We start from the raw sequence: 12,248 nt of genomic DNA, 5'->3' as shown, positions 1-12,248 counted from the left end.
TTTTCTTTTTATACATTGAATACATACACTTTGTGCAGCGAAATTGTGCTAGCTGGTTGATGTAATGGTGAACAAAAATAGACATGGTTGCTTGTGTAGTCTTTGTTTCAGCGGGGAATATAAATATTAGTCAAGTGGTCACACAAGTGAATATATTCTGTAAGTTTACAGATAGTTTCTCTAAAATTTTTTTTTGTGGTCCTATGAGAATATATATATATAACAGCCCTTGAGAGTGAAGGGTCCACTCTTTTCTGAGGCTCTGGGAGAAGTGTTTAAAGAATATATCTACAGGTGACAATAATTATTAGAGAATTACTGAAACTGGTGAAAATTTCAGAGGAATAATGTTGATGTAAGAACAAAGTGATAAGATTCCATCCATATTTAGCAAATAATACTGACAAAAGTCATTCTTATGCTGAGGTTGTTACCAACCCATAATCACAATCCTAAAAATTGTTTATTACTCAAATTAAGACAATAATAATTAGTTAATAGAATGCCTCATTGCTTCATGCAACAAATAGTTATTAAGGACATACTTGTACAACATACAAGGGACAGATAAAAAATAGTGATGATCTTTAGTTTGAAATTTTATTTATAATAGATATGATGCGAATTCTAAGGTTTTAAACAGACTGGTTTACTAAAACTGTTAGTTGAAATATGTATTTATGTAGAAAGGGTTGGATGTATCCAGTACCCTGACACTTTAAATGATGGTTCTAGTTTTGCTGAAGTGGCATCTGTGGTGATAGATGGCCTTGTGCTATGTCAATAAATACATGACAAGAGTTAATTCCAAGTACATCATTGAACACGATATTTTGGGAAATTTTAGAGAAAGCAGAATAAATTATCTCTGTCTTAGAAAATATTATAAAAACAAAAGCCAAAATATATATGAGAGTTGGTGACTGTGACATGAAGGGGTTAGTGATAGCTGCTCAAATATATTGAAACTCTTGAAAGACTGTGTGCCAAGTCCTGACACGTTACACAGAAACAGTGATTAATAAATGTGGCTGCAGAAAATGGGGACACAAAATTCATGAGAAGATCAAATGAAGGCACTTTGGTTAATCCTCCTATTCAACATTAACCAACACCTGACAATATTATCTTTTTCTGGAAAACTTTATTACTTTGTTTCTATGCCACTGTTTCCCACTCCCCCCTTCCAAATTCAATTTTATAGATCGATATCTGTGTGAAACTGCAAATTCAAATTCTATAGCTGCTATAAGTGTGGTGGTTTAAAAATTCAGGTCTGGAGCCAGACTCTCTCAGTTTATTTGAATTTCAGTTCTGCCACTTACTAGCTGTGCGACCTTGGTTAGATTGCTTTATAGTTCCATACCACACTTATCTCACCTGTAAATGTTTCTTCATCTATTATGTACTCACTGGCCATTTGTAAGAATTGAATGAGTTCATATATAAACAGTGCTTAGAACAGTGATTAGCATAATCATTACCTGTTATTACTACATTTTCCCATGTAGATATTTTAAAAGCATATGAAATTGAACATATGCAAAAATATGTATTTATTCCAGTGTTTCTGGCTAGATGAGAACATACAAGAAAAAAATAATATGTTAATCAATGTTATGGTTTCAATATGAAATGTTTCCCAAAGTCTCGTGTGTTGAAAGCATGGTCCCCTAAGAAGAAAGGATCAGCAGTGGACTTTTAGGCATGATTGGGGGCTCTGACCTCATCAGTGGATTAATCCATTTGATGAACTACTGGGAGGTGGGACCTAGAGGCAGGTGAAACCTAGTAGAAGTAAATAGTCACTGGAAGAATGCCGTGGAAGGATTTATCTTCTTTCTGATCCCTTCCCACCCCCTCTCTGTCTGGTTCCTGCCTGTCATGAGCTGAACAGCTTTCTCTGCTATGCCCTTCTGCCGTGATGTTTTGCTTTGGGGCCAGTGACCACAAACTAATCCTCTGAAACCATGTGCCAAATTAAATCTTTACTCTTCTAAGTTCTTCTTGTTATGTATTTTGGTCATAGTGACTAAAGAGCTGAATAACAGTCAAAGTGTCTATTTTTATGCCAATTCAATGCTATTTTGATTAGTATAGATTTGCAATATATTTTGAAATTAAGTAGCAGGATGCCTCCACTATTTTTCTTTTTGCTTCAAAGTAAATTAGCTATTTGAGGTCTTTTGTGATTCTTTACAAATTACAGAATTGGTATTTTTTCTATTTCTGATAAAAATTCCATTGATAGAGATTCCATTGAAATTGAACATTGCTTTGGGTGTATGGACATTTTAACAATATTAATACTTCCAATCCATGAACATGGAGTATATTTCTATTTATTTGTGTTATCTTCAACTTCTTTCATGTTTTACAGTTTTCCGTATACAAATCTTTCACCATCTTGGTTAAGTTTACTCCTAAGTATATATTTTTTGATATCACTATAAATGGGATTGTATTCTTAATTTTTAAAGATAGTGAATAGTACACTATTGATTTTTGTATGTTGACTTTTTTTTTTATCCTGCCAGGTTCACTGAATTCATATTAGTTGTAACGTATTTGGGGTGGAATAATTAGGATTTTATAAATATATAAAACCATGTCATTAGTACACAGAGAAAATTTAATTACTTCTTTACCTAGTTGAGTACCTTTTATTAATTTATTTTTCATGCCTAATTGCTTTAGCTGAGACTTCCAATACTATGTTGCATAGAAGTGGCAACAGTGCTTTTGTTGATCTTAAAGGAGAAGTTTTCAACTTTTTGCCATTGAGCAAAATGTTATTTGTGAGCTTGTCATACATACCCTTTATTGTGCTGAAGTATATTACTTTAATACTTAATTTTTGAGAGTTTTTTTTAATCATCATGGCTGTTGAGTTTAGTCAAAGTTTTTCTGTATCTCTTGAAATGATCATGTTTGTTTTTCATTTTGTTATTATGAAGAATCATATTTATTGATTTATGTATTTTGAACCCTTCTTGTTGTATCCCAGAGATAAATCTTGCTTATGCATGATGAATCATTTTAAGTGCTATTAAATTCATTTTGCTGGTATTTTGTTGAGGATTTTAATGTCTGTATTCATCAAGAATATAGGCTTGTGTTTTTCTTTTCTTGTCATGTCCTTGCCTGGCTTTGGTATAAGGCTAATACTGACCTCCTAAGATGAGCTTGGAAGCATTCCCTCCTTTTCACATTTTTATTTACTACTACATGTCCAGCAACCACCAATATCTGAGATATACTAGTTGCTTTTCAAATATTAATGAAAAGAATGAATGTATTATTCTTCTTTTCTTGCCACAACAATTACCATAAAATTAGTAGCTTAAAACAATACAGACTCATTCTCATAAACTAGGAAGATGTAAGTTTAAAATAAGGTATTGGTTAGCCACATTCTTTATGGAAAATTCAATGGAGAATATGTTTCTTTGCCTTTTCCAAAATCTAGAGGTAGCCTGCCTTCCTTGTCTTAGAGTGCCTTCTTCAATATTCAAAATGTGTCATTCCTACTACTGGAATCCATCACCATTTCTTCTTTGTCTTGCTTTTGTTTTTTCTGTTAGAAGGACTCCTCTGTCTCTCTGTAATCAATGATTGCATTGATCCACCTGAATAATCCAGGATATTTCCAAATTTTATGGTGCTTAATTTAATTATATCTGCATAATCATCTTTGGCATATATGGTAAACAGATTAGGATGTGGACATCTTAGAGTGGTAATTATTCTGCCTACCGTAGTGTGTGCTCTAGCTTCCAAATACTCATTTATGTTCATTATGTTCAAAATATATCCCCCAAATTCTTAACCCATTAAAGCATCAAAGTTCAAAATTTCATCTTCTGTCATTACTTTAAAAGTTTGAAATCTCCTCATCTAAATAGTCTAAACCAGATATAGGTGGAACTCTGAGTGTGGTCCTTTCTGGGGCAAAATTCTTTCTCTGTCTGTATCTATGAAACTAGAAAGTTATCTGTTCTTAAAATGCAATGATAGGGCAGGGATAGAATACCAAGTATAGACATAAAACTTAAAACTGTTTACCAGGAAATAGGAAAAAATAAAGGAATAAGGAATCAACAAAACAATCCAAGTAGGACAATTTCATTAGGTTTGAATATCTTGGAACAATCCTGCATTGGTTCCTCAGAATGGATCTCCATCTTTAAGCAATGCATGACTGTATTTAATGGCTCCCATTGAATTAATTAAATCTATGAGAATAAAACCAACCAGTCGCATGAGATAATAATAAGAGGCATGAATTAGTCTTTGTTCATAAAACAATTCACAACTTCAGGGCTGGGGATATAGCTTAGTGATAGAGTGTGTGCTCATCATGGACTGGGAAAATGTTTAAGACAATGATTGAAGCCCAAGGCTTTTCTATGTGGTTCTCATGTAAGTGAAATTTATATTGAAATATAACAAACACACAGAAGCATTCAGATAATAAATACGGAGCTTAAAACATTTAAAAATGAACATACTACATAACTATTGCCAAGAAGGAGAAATTGCCCACTTCCTTTCCCTTCCTAAAATTAGAATATCCAACCAATAACACCACAAATTAGTTGTGTTCCTTTTTGAACTATACTATAATCATACCATTTACTCTGTTATTTGGCTTTATTTTTGCTCAAAATTATTTTTCTGATATTCAAGCATATTGATGGTTGCCATAATGGACTAGCTATTTTCATATGTGTATAGTATTTGTTATATCAATGAACCAAAATTAATTTGTCCATTCTACTATTGATGGATTTTGGGGTGGTTTCTATTTGGGGGCTATTAGAAATAGAATGTTATGGATACACTTGTGCTTTATCATCCTTTGGTAGACATGTTTATTCGTTTTTTAGGATATCTATTTTACTGAGTTGTAGACTTACTAATTTATAAGGTATTGTATAATAAGCCTTAGTAGAAACTGCAAAGGGTTTGCATTAATTGGTATAGCTTTATAATGTTTTCCAAATGCTGATAAAAATATGCATTTGCATTAGCAATGTGTAAGAGTTCTAGTCCTTCTACATATTTTTTACCAAAGCTTGTCAACATGTTTATTTTCATCATTTTTTGTGTGTGTATTTACTGGGATATCACTATAGTTTTATTTTTCATTTCCTTAGTGACTACTGAGGTTGAATACCCTTGGGTTTTTGGTCATTTGTATTTCATCTTTTCTAAAGTGCTCTTTCAAGGTTTTCCTCATTTCCTTGTTGAATTTTCTGTGAGATATGTGTGTGTGTGTGTGTGTGTGTGGTTGTGTGTGTGTGTGAGAGAGAGAGAGAGAGAGAAGAGAGAGAGCGCACGTGAAAGAGAAAGTGTGTGTGTATGTGTGCACGTACACACACATGTGTGCATGTTCCTTTTAATTACTTTGTGGGAATTCTTTACAAATTCTGGATAAGGACTCTTTGAATATTGTACATATCTTCTTTCACATTGTGTTTTTTTCCACAATGCAAATGATGCATTTGATATACCCAAATTCTTACTTTTAATGAAATACATGTTTTCATTTTTTTACCTTATGGTTATTATTTTCTTATTTTTGAGAAAACTTTGCTCTCATCAACATAATGAAAATATGCTCTTATGATTACTTGTAGAAGCTTAATATTTGTGTACTTTGATCTCCAACCTAATTGTGATTAATTTTTATGTTTGATGTGTGGTAAGGAGTCAAGAACATTGCTTTCCATAGGGAGAACCAATGGACCCACAAAGACCATTCTGTCTCTACTTGAAGTGTCACTTTTGTTATGGATCAACTGACATTACATGTGTAAATTTATTTATTGATTCTACATTTACTATCCTTAGTCTATAAGTTTATCCTTATACTATTATTTCATTGCTTAATTATTATGGCTTTAGAATAAGTCTTAATGTCTAGTTGTGCTAAGTTTACTTTTTATTCCTTCATGGTTGCGTTATTATTCTTTGACTTTTGTATTTGCACATTAAATTTTAGAAAAAAAAATCATTTTTGATTGAAAAGATTATTGGAATTTTATTAGAATTGTATTGTATCTATAGATTAATTTGGTAAGGATCAAATTAATTTCTTAGGTCTTCAAATCTGTGAGCAAATTTTGGAGATTTCAGGATAGAGATCTTCCCAATTTTCCATTAGATTTATTCTATCTGAAATATTGGAATTTTATAATGCCATTTTACATGGCATCCACTTAAAATTTCATTTTCTATATTTTAATTTGCTATTGCTAGCATATAGAAAGAAAAATGACTTCATTCGTTGATCTTTTGGAATTGCTAAACTAACTAAAATTGATTAATATGGACTATATTGCTTTAAATTTTCTATGTATTCAATCAAGCTATATGTAAATAAAGGTAGTCTTTATTCCTCTCTGCAATGATTATGACCTGCAGTGTAATACTGAATATCAGTGGTGAGAGTGAATACGCTTTTCTCACTTTTGATTTCAGAGTAAAGAGTTTCAATAATTCAACACTAAATACTATTTACTCATATGCATGTGTTTTATTTTCAGAAGCTTCTTGTTCTCTTAAAGATGCTCTCTTCTAGTTTTCCAAAAGGTTTTATCATGATTGGATATTGAATTTGGTCAGATGTATTTGCTGTGTTTACTGACGGAGGATTTTTTTTTCACATTTATCGTGAAACATTTAAAAATAAAATGTCTCACCAGATGTGCATTTCTATAAAACTCCCAATGTGATCATGATGTTTTATCCTTTTTATGGATAACTGCATTTGATTTGCTAATATTTTGTTCTTGTTTAATAATTACACATCTATACATAGGAGAAAGCTTGGAATGTTTCCTCTCCCAGTGGTTTTAACTTATTTTGCATGTGCTTTCTTTCCGCCTGCAATGTCCCTCTCCTCTCTTTCTTCCAGGGAGCTATACCTGCTTTCTTCTGTGGTTTTCATTGCACCAGCAGGCTTTACCACCTCCACACAACACTGGGAGGGGAGGAAGAATGCCCAGCAATTTGGGAGGTGCTCAATTCATCTTCCTTAAATTAAATGGGGCTGTTCTTAGTTCCTTAGGAATATAATCAGATAATAATGTGGAAGTCTTACTCTTCATTTTTTAATCTTATTACATCCTTTCCCAATTTATTCTCAATTCAACTACTTAATGATGAAAATAAACTACTCTTATTAAAATGCATAGTTTAATTATCTCCTAGCAAAGAGATTTTGAGAGCTAAAACATAAGCTATACTTTCAACTAGCCAAACATGGCTAGAATGCCCCAGATTCAATCTCTAGAGAGTTATATGAAGAAAGAAACCACTCCGTGCCATCCAGAATGCCATGCTTTATACTTGACAGAAACCAAAGTCCCTTTGGCTTTTCTTCAGTAGTAGTTCATCACAAGCCCATTTATCATCTCTAGATATCTTATAAAGTTATCTTGACAAATAACACAAAATGTTTGTACTCCAATAAAATGGAAGAAAGCAATTTTAACTTTTAGGTTTAATAAATACCAACCATGGGGAAGTTCTCCAAACAGAGCTTTGACTTGCTGTAAAATGTTATAACTGCAAAATGCTTACAGAGGCTAGATTTCTTTTTCTCCAAACCTCAAAAAATCACTTTTACAAAGATAAGAGTTTTATCAATCACACAATTCTAAAGCAGTTAGGTCACATTTCTATGACTTGCATCAGTGATAAATTTCTTAAAAAGTATGAAACCACAGATGTTTTCTAGAAAATATGAATTCTCACAAGCCAACCAGAATTTACATCCACTTTCTCCTCTTCATTTGACTGAATTTGTTCTAGTTATTTAATTTTTTGCTATAGGACTTAAGACTCAGCACCTGATTTTATGTTGTTGTATGTGAGAGAGGCTGACAACTTAAAAAAAAAAAGCTTGTTCTTTTACACTAGAAATTTCTTAATCCTTTTTTTTTTTTTGGTTTTAAAATATTTTCTAGCTTTATTTAAATAATTTACAAATAAGTTTACAAATAATTTACAAGTAATTTACAAATAAGATGTGCAACAGGATGCTTTGATGAATATACACATTGTGAAATGATCCTCACAAACTAACACATCCATCACCTCATATATTACCTTTTCTGTGGCACATTCCAAGTACACAGTATAGTATTATTAAGTACACTAAGCATGCAGTACGTAGGTCCCCAGAAATTACTTAATCCACGTAACTGAAACTTCATACCCTTTGACCAGCATCTAATTTTCCCCACCTCTCAGCTCCTGGCAACTACCATTCTGCTCTGTTTCTCTGAGACACTTTAAGATGGACACTTTTAGATTCCTTAAATAAGTGAAATCTCACAGCATTTGTCTTTTTGTGTCTGGCTAATTTCACTTAGCATCACATCCCCTAGGTTCATCCATGTTCTTGTAAATGAAATAATTTCATTCTATTTTTTATTCTATGTTTAAAGCTAAATTATTTCTCTGTATGTATGTGTGTGCATAAATGCATGTTTTCTATGTATGTAAATATTTATATACATTATAATGCATATTTATTATCTTCTTTATTCATTCATCTGGTGATGAGCACAGGTCTATTCATAACTTTGCCAATGCAAATAATTCTGCAATTAACATCATGTGAACAGTCTCTGCATACTGATTTCATTTCCTTTGTGGTGTTTACCGAGTTGTGGGATTGGTAAATCTATATGGTCCTATTTTTAGGGTTTTAGGGAACCTCAATAATGTTTACTATATTAGGCACAAGAATTTACATTCCTTCCAATAGCATAGGAGGGTTTCCTTTTCTTACCATATTCACCAATGCTTGTTCTCCTTTGTCTTTTTGATAATATCCATTATAATATGTATAAGGAAATTTTTTATTGCGTTTTAATTTGCATTTCCATGATAGTTAGCTATTTTGCACATTTTTTTTTCACACATGTTTTGGCCATTGCATGTTTTCTCTTGAGAAATGTCTCTTCAGATCCCTTACTCATTTTTAAATTATCTTTTTTTTTTTTGCTATTGAGTTATTTGAAGATCCTTATATATTTCAGATATTAACCCATTATCAGACATATGGTTTGCAGATATTTTCCCCCAATCTATAGGTGTCTTTTCATTCTGCTATTTCGTTGGCTCTATTGAAGCTTCTTAGTTTGATGCAATCCCATTTTCTACTTTTGCTTTTTCTGCCTATGCTTTTAGGGTCGTTTCCAGAAAATCATTGCCCAGATCAATGTCACACAATTTTCCCCTATATATTTTGTTTTGTTTTAGGCTTTACAGTTAAGACTTTAATCCATTTTGAGTTGATGTTTGCATATGGAGTCAGATAGGGTCCAATTTCTTTCTCCTATGTGTAGATACTGGGTTTTCCCAGCATCAGTTATTGAAGACTATCTTTTCCTTCTGTGTTCTTGCATACTTTAATTGGTCATAAATGTGTAGTTTAATTCTGGATTCTCTATTCTGAATGTTCCTTTTGTCTATAGTTTTCTATTAGAATACTCTTGAATTTTGATTAATATAGCTTTTTTTGTTATATTTTGAAATAATTTTATCACTGGACACTTATTTTTATTTTGTTACCTAACATTTTTAGATGATATATTTATTCCAGGTCTCTTCAAAATAAATACTATACCAACAAGTGATACTTACTTAAAAACAAATGCAAGGTTTATCCATAATTGTTCTATATTACAAACATGCATTCTAAAGTTAAATAAAATTGAAAATAAAAAGTCTGAGGAACAGCAATGTATCTCAGTGAGTCAATGGCAATTTGGGGTGTGTTTAAAAAATGAAATACCCTGAGTGCTTATTAATCCATCTTAATGATTTTTCTTTTCTTTATCCCAATAAAAGTATAATTAACTAATATGAGTTTATTATCATTCTCATATTTTCCTCATATGTCAAGAGCCTTAAAGAAATGAACTGAGCAAAAAGGTATCAAAAATGAGAAATGAAAATTAATATCAGAGAATCTCTGTTGCTGGATAACATGAGTATTACAATTTGTTTTAGTGACACAAGTGTCCTCAAGTTGCAGTTGGAAAGTTAAAGAATACCTAAAACAATAAAATATCACAGAATTTTGCAGAAAATAAAAGAAGTTTAAAAACACTTGGTGTAGAACATTTCATAGAAACCTAAAAGAGAAAATGTCCTACTAGTGAGATATTTAGGTTCAATGATTTTGCTTATTATGCACATATTTTTGCATCATTGCATACTCTGCATCTCAAGTCTTTACTGCATATAATGAAGGTACTTGTCAATATGAAGCTGTGAGTTATTAAAAAGCCTTGTATTGCATGGTTGTCAAAGCATGAGACTTTAAAATATATTTAGAAATCCATTTGGAATAAAGCTCATTTCCATCAATACATAAGTTAATACAATCATTTTAGTGAATTAATTATTGTTGTTTTCACTCAAGTATTTTTTCCATTGGTGGTGCTTTCTATTATGAGTGTCCTCAGTACATATCTATGACATTCAGCAGAGGAGAGGACACTGAGAAATGTGAGGCATGAAATGTAACTTCCTTGAGAGCACAGATCTTTTTTTTCCTAATTCCTCCCATATACCGGATATTCAGTGAGTGCTCCACAAGTATAAAATAAATGAACAATCTGATCTTCCCAACGCAGTGTCATGTATTCAGTAGATAACAATTATCACTGCTAAATCTTATATGCACTATTGCTACTTCAACCTCAGCTTTCTGTAGGAAACATGAAAATAAAAGGATTAATTTAAGAAAAGATTCTGATGAAATAGATTGAAATAATTTTCCTCACCTCCTTTTAAATTCTATTTAAATCCTACACCTGTTATTTGGATTTAAAAATTCTATACTGTGCAGGGCACAGGAGGTTATTTGCATAGGAAATACTTCAAAAAGCTGACAATTTAGCCATGGTAATCAAGAGTTGTTCAGTCTCATATAGTCTGTTAAAAAAAAGTGGGAACAGCAAGGTGTTTTGTGTAACTTAAGATATAGGTGGAATTTGAAATTTAGAACTAATGATTTTTTTTTCAGTCTGCTGGTAATTTAAAAGAAAAGTAATATCACCTGACTTCCCTCTGAAGCATGCATCCTGAAAAATCTATAGTTCCAGCAATCCAAGGAAGTCCAACCTCCTATAAATGAAGAAATAGAAAGTGATTTTATTTTTCACTTTTGCTATACGTGTTTATTTCTTGAAAAATGCTGTCTGAAGTGGGTAAAGGGAAAGTAGTCCAGGCTAATAATTTAGACTAAAAGTACATGCATCGAAGTTACATTGAAAATGTCATAAAAAGTCATCTTATGTGGGAGCCAGGTTAGTCATTACTCTAAGAAGTTTTCCTTAAAAACAACTTTAACTGAGAAAATAGCTGAGGTAATTGCATTTTTAATTTTCTTTTATTGCACAAAATATCAATAAATACTGCTGGTCTTAAGCATTTTCTATTCAGAAGCAATTTTTATTCTTTTCTATTTCTAGGTTTATCACCACTTTAAATTGTTAAAAAGATTATGTTATAGGCACACTTTTCTGATTCAAAAAGTCTTTGAAAAACACATTTTGCTATGGTCATTAAGAAACAGGCAAATTATTTTATTCTTAATATTATAGCATACAATTTCTTATCCTCCTTTATCATGCTTTCTTTTATTTCTTTTTTAAGATCATAAGTACCTTGTATACTAGGTTTAACTGTTTATATAATCTCCAATCTATAATTAATGCTTTCTGAAAACAATGATGCTATTCATAATGTATTTTACAGATATAGCAATTTTAACTGTCTATTAGTCTATTTAATCAAGGACAAACCAAGATCGTATTTTATTTTATTCAGGGTATTGACAACTGGTGATAAACAAGGTAAACCTTGGAGCCTTAATACAAATGGCTCTGCCTTGACGGAGTCTGCTTCTTTATTCCTTTAATCCCTTATTTCTTCCTTGATATGTGATAATGTGTTATACTTACCTATGTATATGTAATTACATTTTGAGAAACTATGACATCTGCATTCCCTCCTGTGTTCCCCCATAACTCTGAGCACAGAAGTTCCTCAATAGTTATTTTCTTGTGGCATAATGATTGCACGACTAGCTATTATATCAGCTTCTTGGAATCCATAATGCTGTTTTAGGATTTGGGGGGAACATTAAGTGTCATCTATTAAGCATAATTACATTGAATCTTGAAATCATGGGAACAGATTCGTTGACTCACTTGACT

General features: G+C 31.8%; 1 protein-coding gene across 13 annotated transcripts in view; it reads right to left on the bottom strand.

Annotated features, from left to right (window-relative positions):
* The window catches only part of Ralyl (RALY RNA binding protein like), a 650,608-nt gene that overhangs the window by 210,516 nt on the left and 427,844 nt on the right, over positions 1–12,248 (bottom strand). The window lies entirely within an intron of this gene.

The sequence above is a fragment of the Marmota marmota genome, unplaced genomic scaffold, assembly GCF_001458135.2.
Source record: "Marmota marmota marmota unplaced genomic scaffold, marMar, whole genome shotgun sequence".
NCBI classification, from domain to species: Eukaryota; Metazoa; Chordata; class Mammalia; order Rodentia; family Sciuridae; genus Marmota; species Marmota marmota.
This window is presented reverse-complemented; position numbering and strand designations above follow the sequence as displayed.